General features: G+C 45.6%; 1 protein-coding gene across 1 annotated transcript in view; it reads left to right on the top strand.

The window, feature by feature from the left end:
• The first annotated feature begins 1,612 nt into the window (after positions 1 to 1,612).
• LOC117827640 (CMP-N-acetylneuraminate-beta-galactosamide-alpha-2,3-sialyltransferase 1-like) overlaps positions 1,613 to 11,884 on the top strand; it is a 34,064-nt gene continuing 23,792 nt past the window's right edge. Inside the window, exon 1 of the mRNA XM_034704261.1 lies at positions 1,613 to 1,645. The gene's annotated coding sequence lies outside the window, so the exon portion shown is untranslated. The remainder of the gene's footprint in view (positions 1,646 to 11,884) is intronic.

Below are 11,884 nucleotides of genomic sequence, written 5' to 3'. Positions count from 1 at the left end.
TGGAGAGTTGCAGTCAGTTCAGAGTTCGGATAGAGTTTTGATAGTTTGGACACTAGAGTTTGGACAGCGTTTATATAGTTTGGAGAGTTGAGAGAGAGAGAGAGAGAGAGAGAGAGAGAGAGAGAGAGAGAGAGAGAGAGAGAGAGAGAGAGAGAGAGAGTTTGAAGATTTAGGAGTGAGAGGAGGACAGGTAAGACGGAGCCAGCTAGAAAGAGGGGAGTTAGGTGCGGACCTGTTGCGACTCTGGTGCGGTCTTGGCCTAATGGTTAAGTTGCACGCCTTTTTTCCCCCCCACTCTCTCCCAGTTTCTACACTGTCCTCTCCTCTATAAATAAAATGAGTCAAAGCCCAAAAAATATAACTTAAAAAAGAAAGAAAGAGGAGGATTTCCCCTGTGTGGCAACATTTTGATTTAATAACTCCTAATAACACAAGCATATTCAGTGCCCTCTTCCTAGTTCCACAATCACTTTCACTGTCCTCTGTCTGCTTAAGCCAATTCCATTTTCCTAAAGTGACAGAAAAATAGAATTACACAACCTGCCATATCATATGATACTAACATTTTGGGAAAATGTACACACACAGAATACATTCAAAAATATTGTATCATACACAGATATGATAATTTATGTACAGAAATTATTTGGTCATATATTTGTTTGCAATTCATAGTCATTCCCATAACAGAAACAAAAATTCAATGCATCACACATTATGTGGTTAAGATCCAGCTGCATGTAATGATAAACCTGGCCAGTAGGTGGTTTCGTGTGCACATGAAGCTTGGAGTAATGAACCCTTTCTCGAACCAATTGGCTCAAGTGGTTCGAAGCCTCATGAGGCTTCATCTCACCATCACTACTTCGCGGCAACAACTTGTTGGGGCGGAAGTTGTCACACCGTCTCTCTGAGTGAGACTGACCAATCAGGAGGCTTCTTGCATCTCTCAGGGGAGGTCCCGCCCATGACAGTTATGTAGAAACGCAAACGCAAAAACTGGAAACGCAAACGCAAAAACTGGAAACGCAAACGAATCTGACGTTCGTGAGAATAATAATTTTGTTTGTAACAAAAAAAGAGTGGATTTATAAAGATACATTTTTAATCACAAATATATTTCCTTTATTCATAGCATTATTTCATATTTTTCAAATCATAATTTTGTTTGCAAAATTGTTTTTTGTTCTCAAATCCATTATTTTTGATTGCATATTAAAGACACAATATTCTCTCCATACATTTGTAGAAGTTCTGATATGCGTTTATCCCTCAGAGCCACCACGAGTCTATCCCTCACCATCTCACCATGCAGAGCTCTGTATCCACAGTGCTCCGGGAAACCAGAACGTTCTCTGCTGCCTCCCCCGTTGAGTAAATAAGTGTATTTACTTGATTTTCATCCGCCTGGGTTTCCAATCCAGACGCGATGTGAGAACTCTCAAAGCGTTTTATCCACTTTGTCCAGTCCTCTGCCTGGAACGTGAACTTCTCTGGTGGGCAGACTTGGAATTGAGCCATTGTGCCGCAGTGCTGAGGTCTAGCTTGAGCTCAAACTTTACCGATCGTCGGAGAGCTCTTCAGAAAGCTGGAAGTTGTCCAGTACGTCGGAGGCATACATTTGTATGCTTATTCAAACCTCCAGGTACCACTTCTGACACCATGTTATATTGTTTATCGGTACTATAATAACCTGAGACGGAGATTTGTAGGAGACTCTTTATTTTGTCCCTCCAGCAACACAATACATGTCAATGGTTCCTACCCACGTATTAACCTAATACTACAAGCAGCAGAGATCCAGAGGAACCTATGAGACAAGGGAGCTCAGGGACTCCAGAAAGGTCTAAGAAAAGAGAAAAGTGAGGGAGACCAGAAGAAAGAGTAGAATAAATGTTGAAAGAATGACAGAAGGAAAGGATGGGATATGAAAAGGAGAACAGTATGAATAAATGTAGATTTGTGCAATAAGAGGAAGGTGAAACATTTCACTGATTCTTCGCTTTACTGTGAGCCCAGTTCATTTGGTCATCATCTGAACAAGTCTTCATAGCCGACCTGACCGTCTCCATCGATGTCTGCTTCTCTATCTCTTTTTTTTTTTATTAGCATTCACAGGATTTTAATAATGACAGATACATATATGAGCGCCTTTTGTTTAGTGGCATCAACAATGTACATATGATTATATGATTATATTATTATTATATTATAATATTTGTAGATGTGGAAAAGACAGAATTACAAATAACAATGACCACACTTGTGATTCCAGCTTTAACATAAAATATAAGGAAAAAAAAATAAATAAATAAAGGTGAAAAAATAATGATGATAAAATTTGGATAAAAATATACATATACACAAACAGAAATATCTATACAAAAATATATAGACATGCAAACATCCAAAAATGTCTAAATTAAAACAACAAAGAAAACAGCAAACCATACAAAAACATCATAAGTTAAGTGAAACCAATTTTTTTTTAAATAAATAAAGAGCCCAAGCTGCCACATCCTACCACACTACTTACATTCCATATTCATTTCACCCTGCTCTAATTTGGAATATCTGAAAACGTAGATCTTTGAACATATTCAAGAAAGGGGCCCCAGACCTTTACAAACTTATTGGACCTACCTAAGAGACAGAATCTTATTTTTTCTAATTTAAGATAGGGGGGGGGGGTGTAGGAGATTTTCACTTCATCAGGATCAATCTCCTAGCCAGAAGAGTTGTGAAGGCAATTACAATTTTTTGGGATGAAGTGAAAGATGGTAGAGAAACTGACACAAAAAAGTGCAAAAAGAGGGTTAGGGTCAAGTTTTCGGCCTAATATTTCTGAAAGAGTGGTAAAAACCCCTGTCCAAAAGGTAATCAAGGACGGACAGAGCCAGAGCATATGAATAAGATTTGCTGGGGACTGATGGCACCTATCGCAATCCGGAGATACATCTTTGTAGATTTTGGATGTCTGCTTCTCTGATCATCTCGTCTACTTCCTCATCCGTCAGCTTCTCTCCCAGGTTAGTCATGACATGATGCAGCTCTGCAGCACTAATGTAACCATTGCCGTCCTTATCAAAGACCCTCTTATCTCCTCCTCGCTGTCAGTGTCCTTCATTTTTCTCTGCATTGACTTTACCGCTCCCCACACTGCGAGTCAGGCTGAAGCTGGCCGTCACCATCATCCGGCCTCAGTGCCTCTTCAACTGGCTTCATTGTGTCTCCGTCCCTCAGGCAGAAATTGTGGAGGATGGCACAACAAGCCACCACCTCCACAGAGAACACAGGGCTCACTTCTAGGGCCTTGAAAAAGACAGTGTCATCTAGCCTCCATGATACCAAAGGCCCGCTCGATAACTGAACGGGGCGGTTAAATCTGGTTTCCACTGCACCTCTCACAGGCTCCCTGTATGGAGGCTTGATTTATGTGGCAGCCATCAATACTACAGTATATAGTCAACTACATCTAATTCACTATATAGTGAGTAGGGAGTAGGGAATGAGTGAGTGATTTCAGACACAGCCTGTTTGTGTGCGTGCAAGCGTGCGTGCGTGCAAGCGTGCGTGCAAGCGTGCGTGCGTGCGTGCGTGCGTGCAAGCGTGCGTGCAAGCGTGCGTGCAAGCGTGCGTGCAAGCGTGCGTGCGTGCAAGCGTGCGTGCGTGCAAGCGTGCGTGCGTGCAAGCGTGCAAGCGTGCGTGCGTGCAAGCTAGCGTGCGTGCGTGCAAGCGTGCGTGCGTGCAAGCGTGCGTGCAAGCTAGCGTGCGTGCGTGCAAGCGTGCGTGCAAGCTAGCGTGCGTGCGTGCAAGCTAGCGTGCGTGCGTGCAAGCGTGCGTGCGTGCAAGCGTGCGTGCGTGCGTGCGTGCGTGCAAGCGTGCGTGCAAGCGTGCGTGCGTGCAAGCGTGCGTGCAAGCGTGCGTGCAAGCGTGCGTGCGTGCAAGCGTGTCAGTCGGCACTGATGAGGTCATCTCAATCACCTGCGTGCGTGCAAGCGTGTCAGTCGGCACTGATGAGGTCATCTCAATCACCTGTGTCTCCAACTGCCATTAGCTGTTGCCATTGTTACGCCCCAGCCCTGTGGGGCTAACAATAATCCAACACAATACCCATAGAAACCACAAAACACCTTTTAACACTTAACAAAAGGGAATTTAATATAAAGCCACAAAAAGGGTTAAACAATTCAACAAAGATAAACTACATTCTGACAGGACACAACACAACAAAAACACACAGAAATCCCCTGAAGGAGAGGCAGCCGGACAGCAGTCCCCAACTCCCCTTGACTGCAGGCAGCAGCAAACTCTAAGGCCCACACCCAGGTGAGCCTCGTTGCCTCAATCAAGAGGCTCTTGCAGAAGGTGATCAAGGGGAAGGGACACAGAACAAGACAAGAACAGTGGCTAGCCGGAGTTATTAGCCCGGCAGCAACAACTTGCTCTAGCTGTATTTCAGATGATAAAAAACAAACACACGTAAAGCTAACATGCAGGCTATGCTGTGCATTCTAACTAATTACATTATTTTTTAATGTGGTAATATAAGCGGTTTACTTACATGGGAGATAGACGTGTTTTTCCTCCGATGAAAATAAAGTCAATCGCTCGCCACTCCACAACTAGCTATCGTGACGTCATCCTCCAGCTGGAGTCTGCCACAGCGCGTTCATGTGTTCTCGTGAGCACCAGATACTTTCTCGTGAGCACCAGATACTTTCTCGTGAGCACCAGATACTTTCTTGTGAGCACCAGATACTTTCTCGTGAGCACCAGATACTTTCTCGTGAGCACCAGATACTTTCTCGTGAGCACCAAATACTTTCTCGTGCGCACCAGATACTTTCTCGTGCGCACCAGATACTTTCTCGTGCGCACCAGATACTTTCTCGTGAGCACCAGATACTTTCTCGTGAGCACCAGATACTTTCTCGTGCGCACCAGATACTTTCTCGTGAGCACCAGATACTTTCTCGTGAGCACCAGATACTTTCTCGTGCGCACCAGATACTTTCTCGTGAGCACCAGATACTTTCTCGTGAGCACCAGATACTTTCTTGTGCGCACCAGATACTTTCTCGTGAGCACCAGATACTTTCTCGTGAGCACCAGATACTTTCTCGTGCGCACCAGATACTTTCTCGTGAGCACCAGATACTTTCTCGTGCGCACCAGATACTTTCTCGTGAGCACCAGATACTTTCTCGTGAGCACCAGATACTTTCTCGTGCGCACCAGATACTTTCTCGTGAGCACCAGATACTTTCTCATGCGCACCAGATACTTTCTCGTGAGCACCAGATACTTTCTCGTGCGCACCAGATACTTTCTCGTGAGCACCAGATACTTTCTCGTGAGCACCAGATACTTTCTCGTGCACACCAGATACTTTCTCGTGAGCACCAGATACTTTCTCGTGCGCACCAGATACTTTCTCATGCGCACCAGATACTTTCTCGTGAGCACCAGATACTTTCTCGTGCGCACCAGATACTTTCTCGTGAGCACCAGATACTTTCTCGTGAGCACCAGATACTTTCTCGTGCGCACCAGATACTTTCTCGTGAGCACCAGATACTTTCTCGTGAGCACCAGATACTTTCTCGTGAGCACAAGATACTTTCTCGTGCGCACAAGATACTTTCTCGTGAGCACCAGATACTTTCTCGTGAGCACCAGATACTTTCTCGTGAGCACCAGATACTTTCTCGTGAGCACCAGATACTTTCTCATGCGCACCAGATACTTTCTCGTGCGCACCAGATACTTTCTCGTGCGCACCAGATACTTTCTCATGAGCACCAGATACTTTCTCGTGCGCACCAGATACTTTCTCGTGAGCACCAGATACTTTCTCGTGAGCACCAGATACTTTCTCGTGCGCACCAGATACTTTCTCGTGCGCACCAGATACTTTCTCGTGCGCACCAGATACTTTCTCATGAGCACCAGATACTTTCTCGTGCGCACCAGATACTTTCTCGTGCGCACCAGATACTTTCTCGTGCGCACCAGATACTTTCTCGTGAGCACCAGATACTTTCTCGTGACCACCAGATACTTTCTCGTGCGCACCAGATACTTTCTCGTGCGCACCAGATACTTTCTCGTGCGCACCAGATACTTTCTCATGCGCACCAGATACTTTCTCATGCGCACCAGATACTTTCTCGTGCGCACCAGATACTTTCTCATGCGCACCAGATACTTTCTCGTGACCACCAGATACTTTCTCGTGCGCACCAGATACTTTCTCGTGCGCACCAGATACTTTCTCATGCGCACCAGATACTTTCTCATGCGCACCAGATACTTTCTCGTGACCACCAGATACTTTCTCGTGCGCACCAGATACTTTCTCGTGCGCACCAGATACTTTCTCGTGAGCACCAGATACTTTCTCGTGCGCACCAGATACTTTCTCGTGAGCACCAGATACTTTCTCGTGAGCACCAGATACTTTCTCGTGCGCACCAGATACTTTCTCGTGCGCACCAGATACTTTCTCGTGCGCACCAGATACTTTCTCATGAGCACCAGATACTTTCTCGTGCGCACCAGATACTTTCTCGTGCGCACCAGATACTTTCTCGTGCGCACCAGATACTTTCTCGTGAGCACCAGATACTTTCTCGTGAGCACCAGATACTTTCTCGTGCGCACCAGATACTTTCTCGTGCGCACCAGATACTTTCTCGTGCGCACCAGATACTTTCTCATGCGCACCAGATACTTTCTCATGCGCACCAGATACTTTCTCGTGCGCACCAGATACTTTCTCATGCGCACCAGATACTTTCTCGTGACCACCAGATACTTTCTCGTGCGCACCAGATACTTTCTCGTGCACACCAGATACTTTCTCATGAGCACCAAATACTTTCTCGTGAGCACCAGATACTTTCTCGTGAGCACCAGATACTTTCTCGTGAGCACCAGATACTTTCTCGTGAGCACCAGATACTTTCTCGTGAGCACCAGATACTTTCTCGTGCGCACCAGATACTTTCTCGTGCGCACCAGATACTTTCTCATGAGCACCAGATACTTTCTCGTGCGCACCAGATACTTTCTCATGCGCACCAGATACTTTCTCGTGAGCACCAGATACTTTCTTGTGCGCACCAGATACTTTCTCGTGAGCACCAGATACTTTCTCGTGAGCACCAGATACTTTCTCGTGCGCACCAGATACTTTCTCGTGCGCACCAGATACTTTCTCGTGAGCACCAGATACTTTCTCGTGAGCAACAGATACTTTCTCGTGCGCACCAGATACTTCCTCGTGAGCACCAGATACTTTCTCGTGCGCACCAGATACTTTCTCGTGAGCACCAGATACTTTCTCGTGAGCACCAGATACTTTCTCGTGCGCACCAGATACTTTCTCGTGAGAACCAGATACTTTCTCATGCGCACCAGATACTTTCTCGTGCGCACCAGATACTTTCTCGTGAGCACCAGATACTTTACCATGCGCACCAGATACTTTCTCGTGACCACCAGATACTTTCTCGTGCGCACCAGATACTTTCTCGTGACCACCAGATACTTTCTCGTGAGCACCAGATACTTTCTCATGCGCACCAGATACTTTCTCGTGCGCACCAGATACTTTCTCGTGAGCACCAGATACTTTCTCGTGAGCACCAGATACTTTCTCGTGAGCACCAGATACTTTCTCGTGAGCACCAGATACTTTCTCGTGCACACCAGATACTTTCTCCTGAGCACCAGATACTTTCTCGTGAGCACCAGATACTTTCTCGTGCGCACCAGATACTTTCTCGTGCGCACCAGATACTTTCTCGTGAGCACCAGATACTTTCTCGTGAGCACCAGATACTTTCTCGTGCGCACCAGATACTTTCTCGTGAGCACCAGATACTTTCTCGTGAGCACCAGATACTTTCTCGTGAGCACCAGATACTTTCTCGTGAGCACCAGATACTTTCTTGTGCGCACCAGATACTTTCTCGTGAGCACCAGATACTTTCTCGTGCGCACCAGATACTTTCTCGTGAGCACCAGATACTTTCTCGTGCGCACCAGATACTTTCTCGTGAGCACCAGATACTTTCTCGTGAGCACCAGATACTTTCTCGTGAGCACCAGATACTTTCTTGTGCGCACCAGATACTTTCTCATGAGCACCAGATACTTTCTCGTGAGCACCAGATACTTTCTCATGCGCACCAGATACTTTCTCGTGCGCACCAGATACTTTCTCGTGCGCACCAGATACTTTCTCGTGAGCTCCAGATACTTTCACGTGAGCACCAGATACTTTCTCATGCGCACCAGATACTTTCTCGTGCGCACCAGATACTTTCTCGTGCGCACCAGATACTTTCTCGTGAGCACCAGATACTTTCTCGTGCGCACCAGATACTTTCTCGTGAGCACCAGATACTTTCTCGTGCGCACCAGATACTTTCTCGTGCGCACCAGATACTTTCTCGTGAGCACCAGATACTTTCTCGTGAGCACCAGATACTTTCTCGTGAGCACCAGATACTTTCTCGTGCGCACCAGATACTTTCTCGTGAGCACCAGATACTTTCTCGTGAGCACCAGATACTTTCTCGTGCGCACCAGATACTTTCTCGTGAGCACCAGATACTTTCTCGTGAGCACCAGATACTTTCTCGTGCGCACCAGATACTTTCTCGTGAGCACCAGATACTTTCTCGTGAGCACCAGATACTTTCTCGTGAGCACCAGATACTTTCTCGTGCGCACCAGATACTTTCTCGTGAGCACCAGATACTTTCTCGTGAGCACCGGATACTTTCTCGTGCGCACCAGATACTTTCTCGTGAGCACCAGATACTTTCTCGTGAGCACCAGATACTTTCTCGTGAGCACCAGATACTTTCTCGTGCGCACCAGATACTTTCTCGTGCGCACCAGATACTTTCTCGTGCGCACCAGATACTTTCTCGTGAGCACCAGATACTTTCTCGTGAGCACCAGATACTTTCTCGTGCGCACCAGATACTTTCTCGTGAGCACCAGATACTTTCTCGTGAGCACCAGATACTTTCTCGTGAGCACCAGATACTTTCTCGTGCGCACCAGATACTTTCTCGTGCGCACCAGATACTTTCTCGTGCGCACCAGATACTTTCTCGTGAGCACCAGATACTTTCTCGTGCGCACCAGATACTTTCTCGTGAGCACCAGATACTTTCTCGTGCGCACCAGATACTTTCTCGTGAGCACCAGATACTTTCACGTGAGCACGAGAAAGTTTCACGTGCAAAGGATCAAACATAGTCCTCAATAACTGCCTAAATGCGGGATGATATCGACAAGTCTTGGTCTCGGTGCGCTCTGGTCTCGGTGCGCTCTGGTCTCGGGCATGGCTGAAGGGATCGCTTCACAACCACATACCCTGGAATCTACACTATGATTGGCTGCATAGGAGTGAGACATCTGATTGGTTACAGACATTGCCCTGCAGTCTCAAAAATTCCATTCACAAATGCAGTGAGGTTCACAAATTACAAACAGTTCGTAAATGCAGACTGAACAGCCCGTATAGAAATGTAACAAGATACAAGGCAGCCCAAGGTTGAAATAAAGCTCAACCAACTGCTGTACTGTCATTTTTAGATCCAAACTGGTTGATCTCCAGTGCTAACTTGGTATCGTGCGCACGAGATAGTGAAACTTTCTCATGCTCACGTGAAAGTATCTGGTGGTCACGAGAAAGTATCTGGTGCGCACGAGAAAGTATCTGGTGCGCACCAGTTACTTTCCAAAAAAAAAATTCTGCACATGTCACTTTAGGGGCTCCATACATGTGAACCGCTGTGCCAATTTGACTAAACTTTATATCTGTTGATACAGTGACCAACTGTGCTCTCATTAGTTGAAAAAGTTAAAGTGGGTGTCAGAATGATGCGGTCGCTATCCTTGGTGCTGAACTGCTTTGTATTTGTGTTGTTTTTTTATTACAAGAAAATGCAGTGTTGAAAGAGTTTCTCCATAGGAGATATGGCATGGCTCCTTTTTGTGACTGGCTCCAAATCAGCCCTTAATTAGGTCATCCAGCAGCTCAAAGATGGCATTGCTGGATAGACGATATGTCTCTACTATTTTTATTTCAGACAGTCCAAATATGTTGACATGCGCACGGAGGATTCTCTCTCCTTCGTCTGTCATTGCACCTATGCCTCCTTCTCTCCACAGTGACTGCAGCCATGTGTGCGTAACGCTGTGCCAGTTTGCACCTGCCTTTCAAACGTGCTAAATATAGACACAAAAACACCGCCCGCTATCTGCTTCAGGTTTGATAAATCACATTGCATGTGCTAAATGATCACATTGCATCTTCTCCTCCCAGTATTTTACACGTTCTGATGATCTACATGTATTCTGTATATTCATGAAGGCAAACACGCTAAATGGATAGCGAGTGCTATTTTGCTCATTTGAAAGACGCAATCCTCGGTGCTCCCGGTTAGTACATCAGCTTTTCCCACGCTATCAAGTTTGCACAAGTTTTTGTACACGCAAACCGTTAGTAGATCGGTCCCAATGTGTGTACACCCAGGAGTGAATGAATACACACCTACCTCTATTTGGCTGATATGCAGACACTCTATTTCCATGAGGCTCTGACAGAGCTGGCTGATTTCATTAGTGCAGAGGGTGATCTTTTCCTTCTTGAGGTCTGGGTCTGATATTTGCCGCAGCTTCACCATTATCTACGTGTCACCACAAGACGTATCCGTGGTGACAATGACCAAGGAGATTTCTTTTTAAATTATTATGGGATACACAACAAGCTCTGTTTCGCTGGCATGAATTTCCTTCTCACTGAGGCTGTTGCAGGTCTGGGTGATCTCTTTCTTTGGTAGGTCTGGATCTGATTCCTGCAGCAGCTCCATCATCCTCTACAGAGGTGTGAACAAGAGCGATGTTCACATTTAAAAAGGCTGAGGACTTGTCTTTTAAAACATTACTGTTCTCCCTGCTCACCTGTAGGTTCTGCTGTAACATTTCAGATACTTTCTTCTTTTAGTCTTTCATAGTTGCAGACTGAACACTGGTGAAATAATTTCAGTGGAGGTAGGTTGGTGGAAACTCCAGCACACCAGTGTGGGAACAGGAGATGTGATCAGGCGGCAGTCTGTCTATTGACCTTATCACAACAGACAAACTCCACAGGGCATAAGGTATTCAGAGGCTGATCTTGATTTCTTTGTGACAAGAATGATGATGACAAGCAGTCTGCTGTCAGCACATCAACATGAATTTCAAACACTGCACTGATATTAGAGAAATATGAAGAAGTTAAAGACATAATCCAGATTAACTTCAACACAGCAGAGTTTGAAACATGAAGGAAGAACTGAGAGATCAGACAAAAACACAGAGTGAATTATCTAATGATGTCTTATTTCTAATCACTTAGTGCAGATAGATCTGACTATAATAACTCTGTTTGTTCCCTGACAGCGATCTCTCTCTCTGATTTAATCTGGTGTCGTGTGTGACAGTTTTAGAAGTAATGTTTCAGCTGCAGCCCTGACGGTATCAAACTGAGCGCTGTGGAGAAATAAAAATGAGAACATGATTCAAAGTGAAGCACGCACAGTTTTATGTTGAATGCAGGACAGAAACTTCATCTGACTAACCTGTTTTAGATTCTGTTTAAGTTTGATGTCAGGAAAGATAATCAATAACTGTCCTCAGTATTTTATATATAAAATCATACAGGTGGACAAAGTGTCCTGCCCGTCTCTCTCCTCCCCTCGTGATCAGCTCTCAGAGCTCTGTGATCGAGCGAGCTGATTGGTCAGTGGGCAGAGTTTTCTACAAACTGATCTCTGTTCCTGAACTCCTAACCTGCTCCAGAGCAGGAGTGCTC

Source organism: Notolabrus celidotus, chromosome 16, assembly GCF_009762535.1.
Source record: "Notolabrus celidotus isolate fNotCel1 chromosome 16, fNotCel1.pri, whole genome shotgun sequence".
Classification (NCBI taxonomy): Eukaryota; Metazoa; Chordata; class Actinopteri; order Labriformes; family Labridae; genus Notolabrus; species Notolabrus celidotus.
Note: the sequence above shows the minus strand (reverse complement) of the source record. Positions and strands in the feature narration are given on the sequence as shown.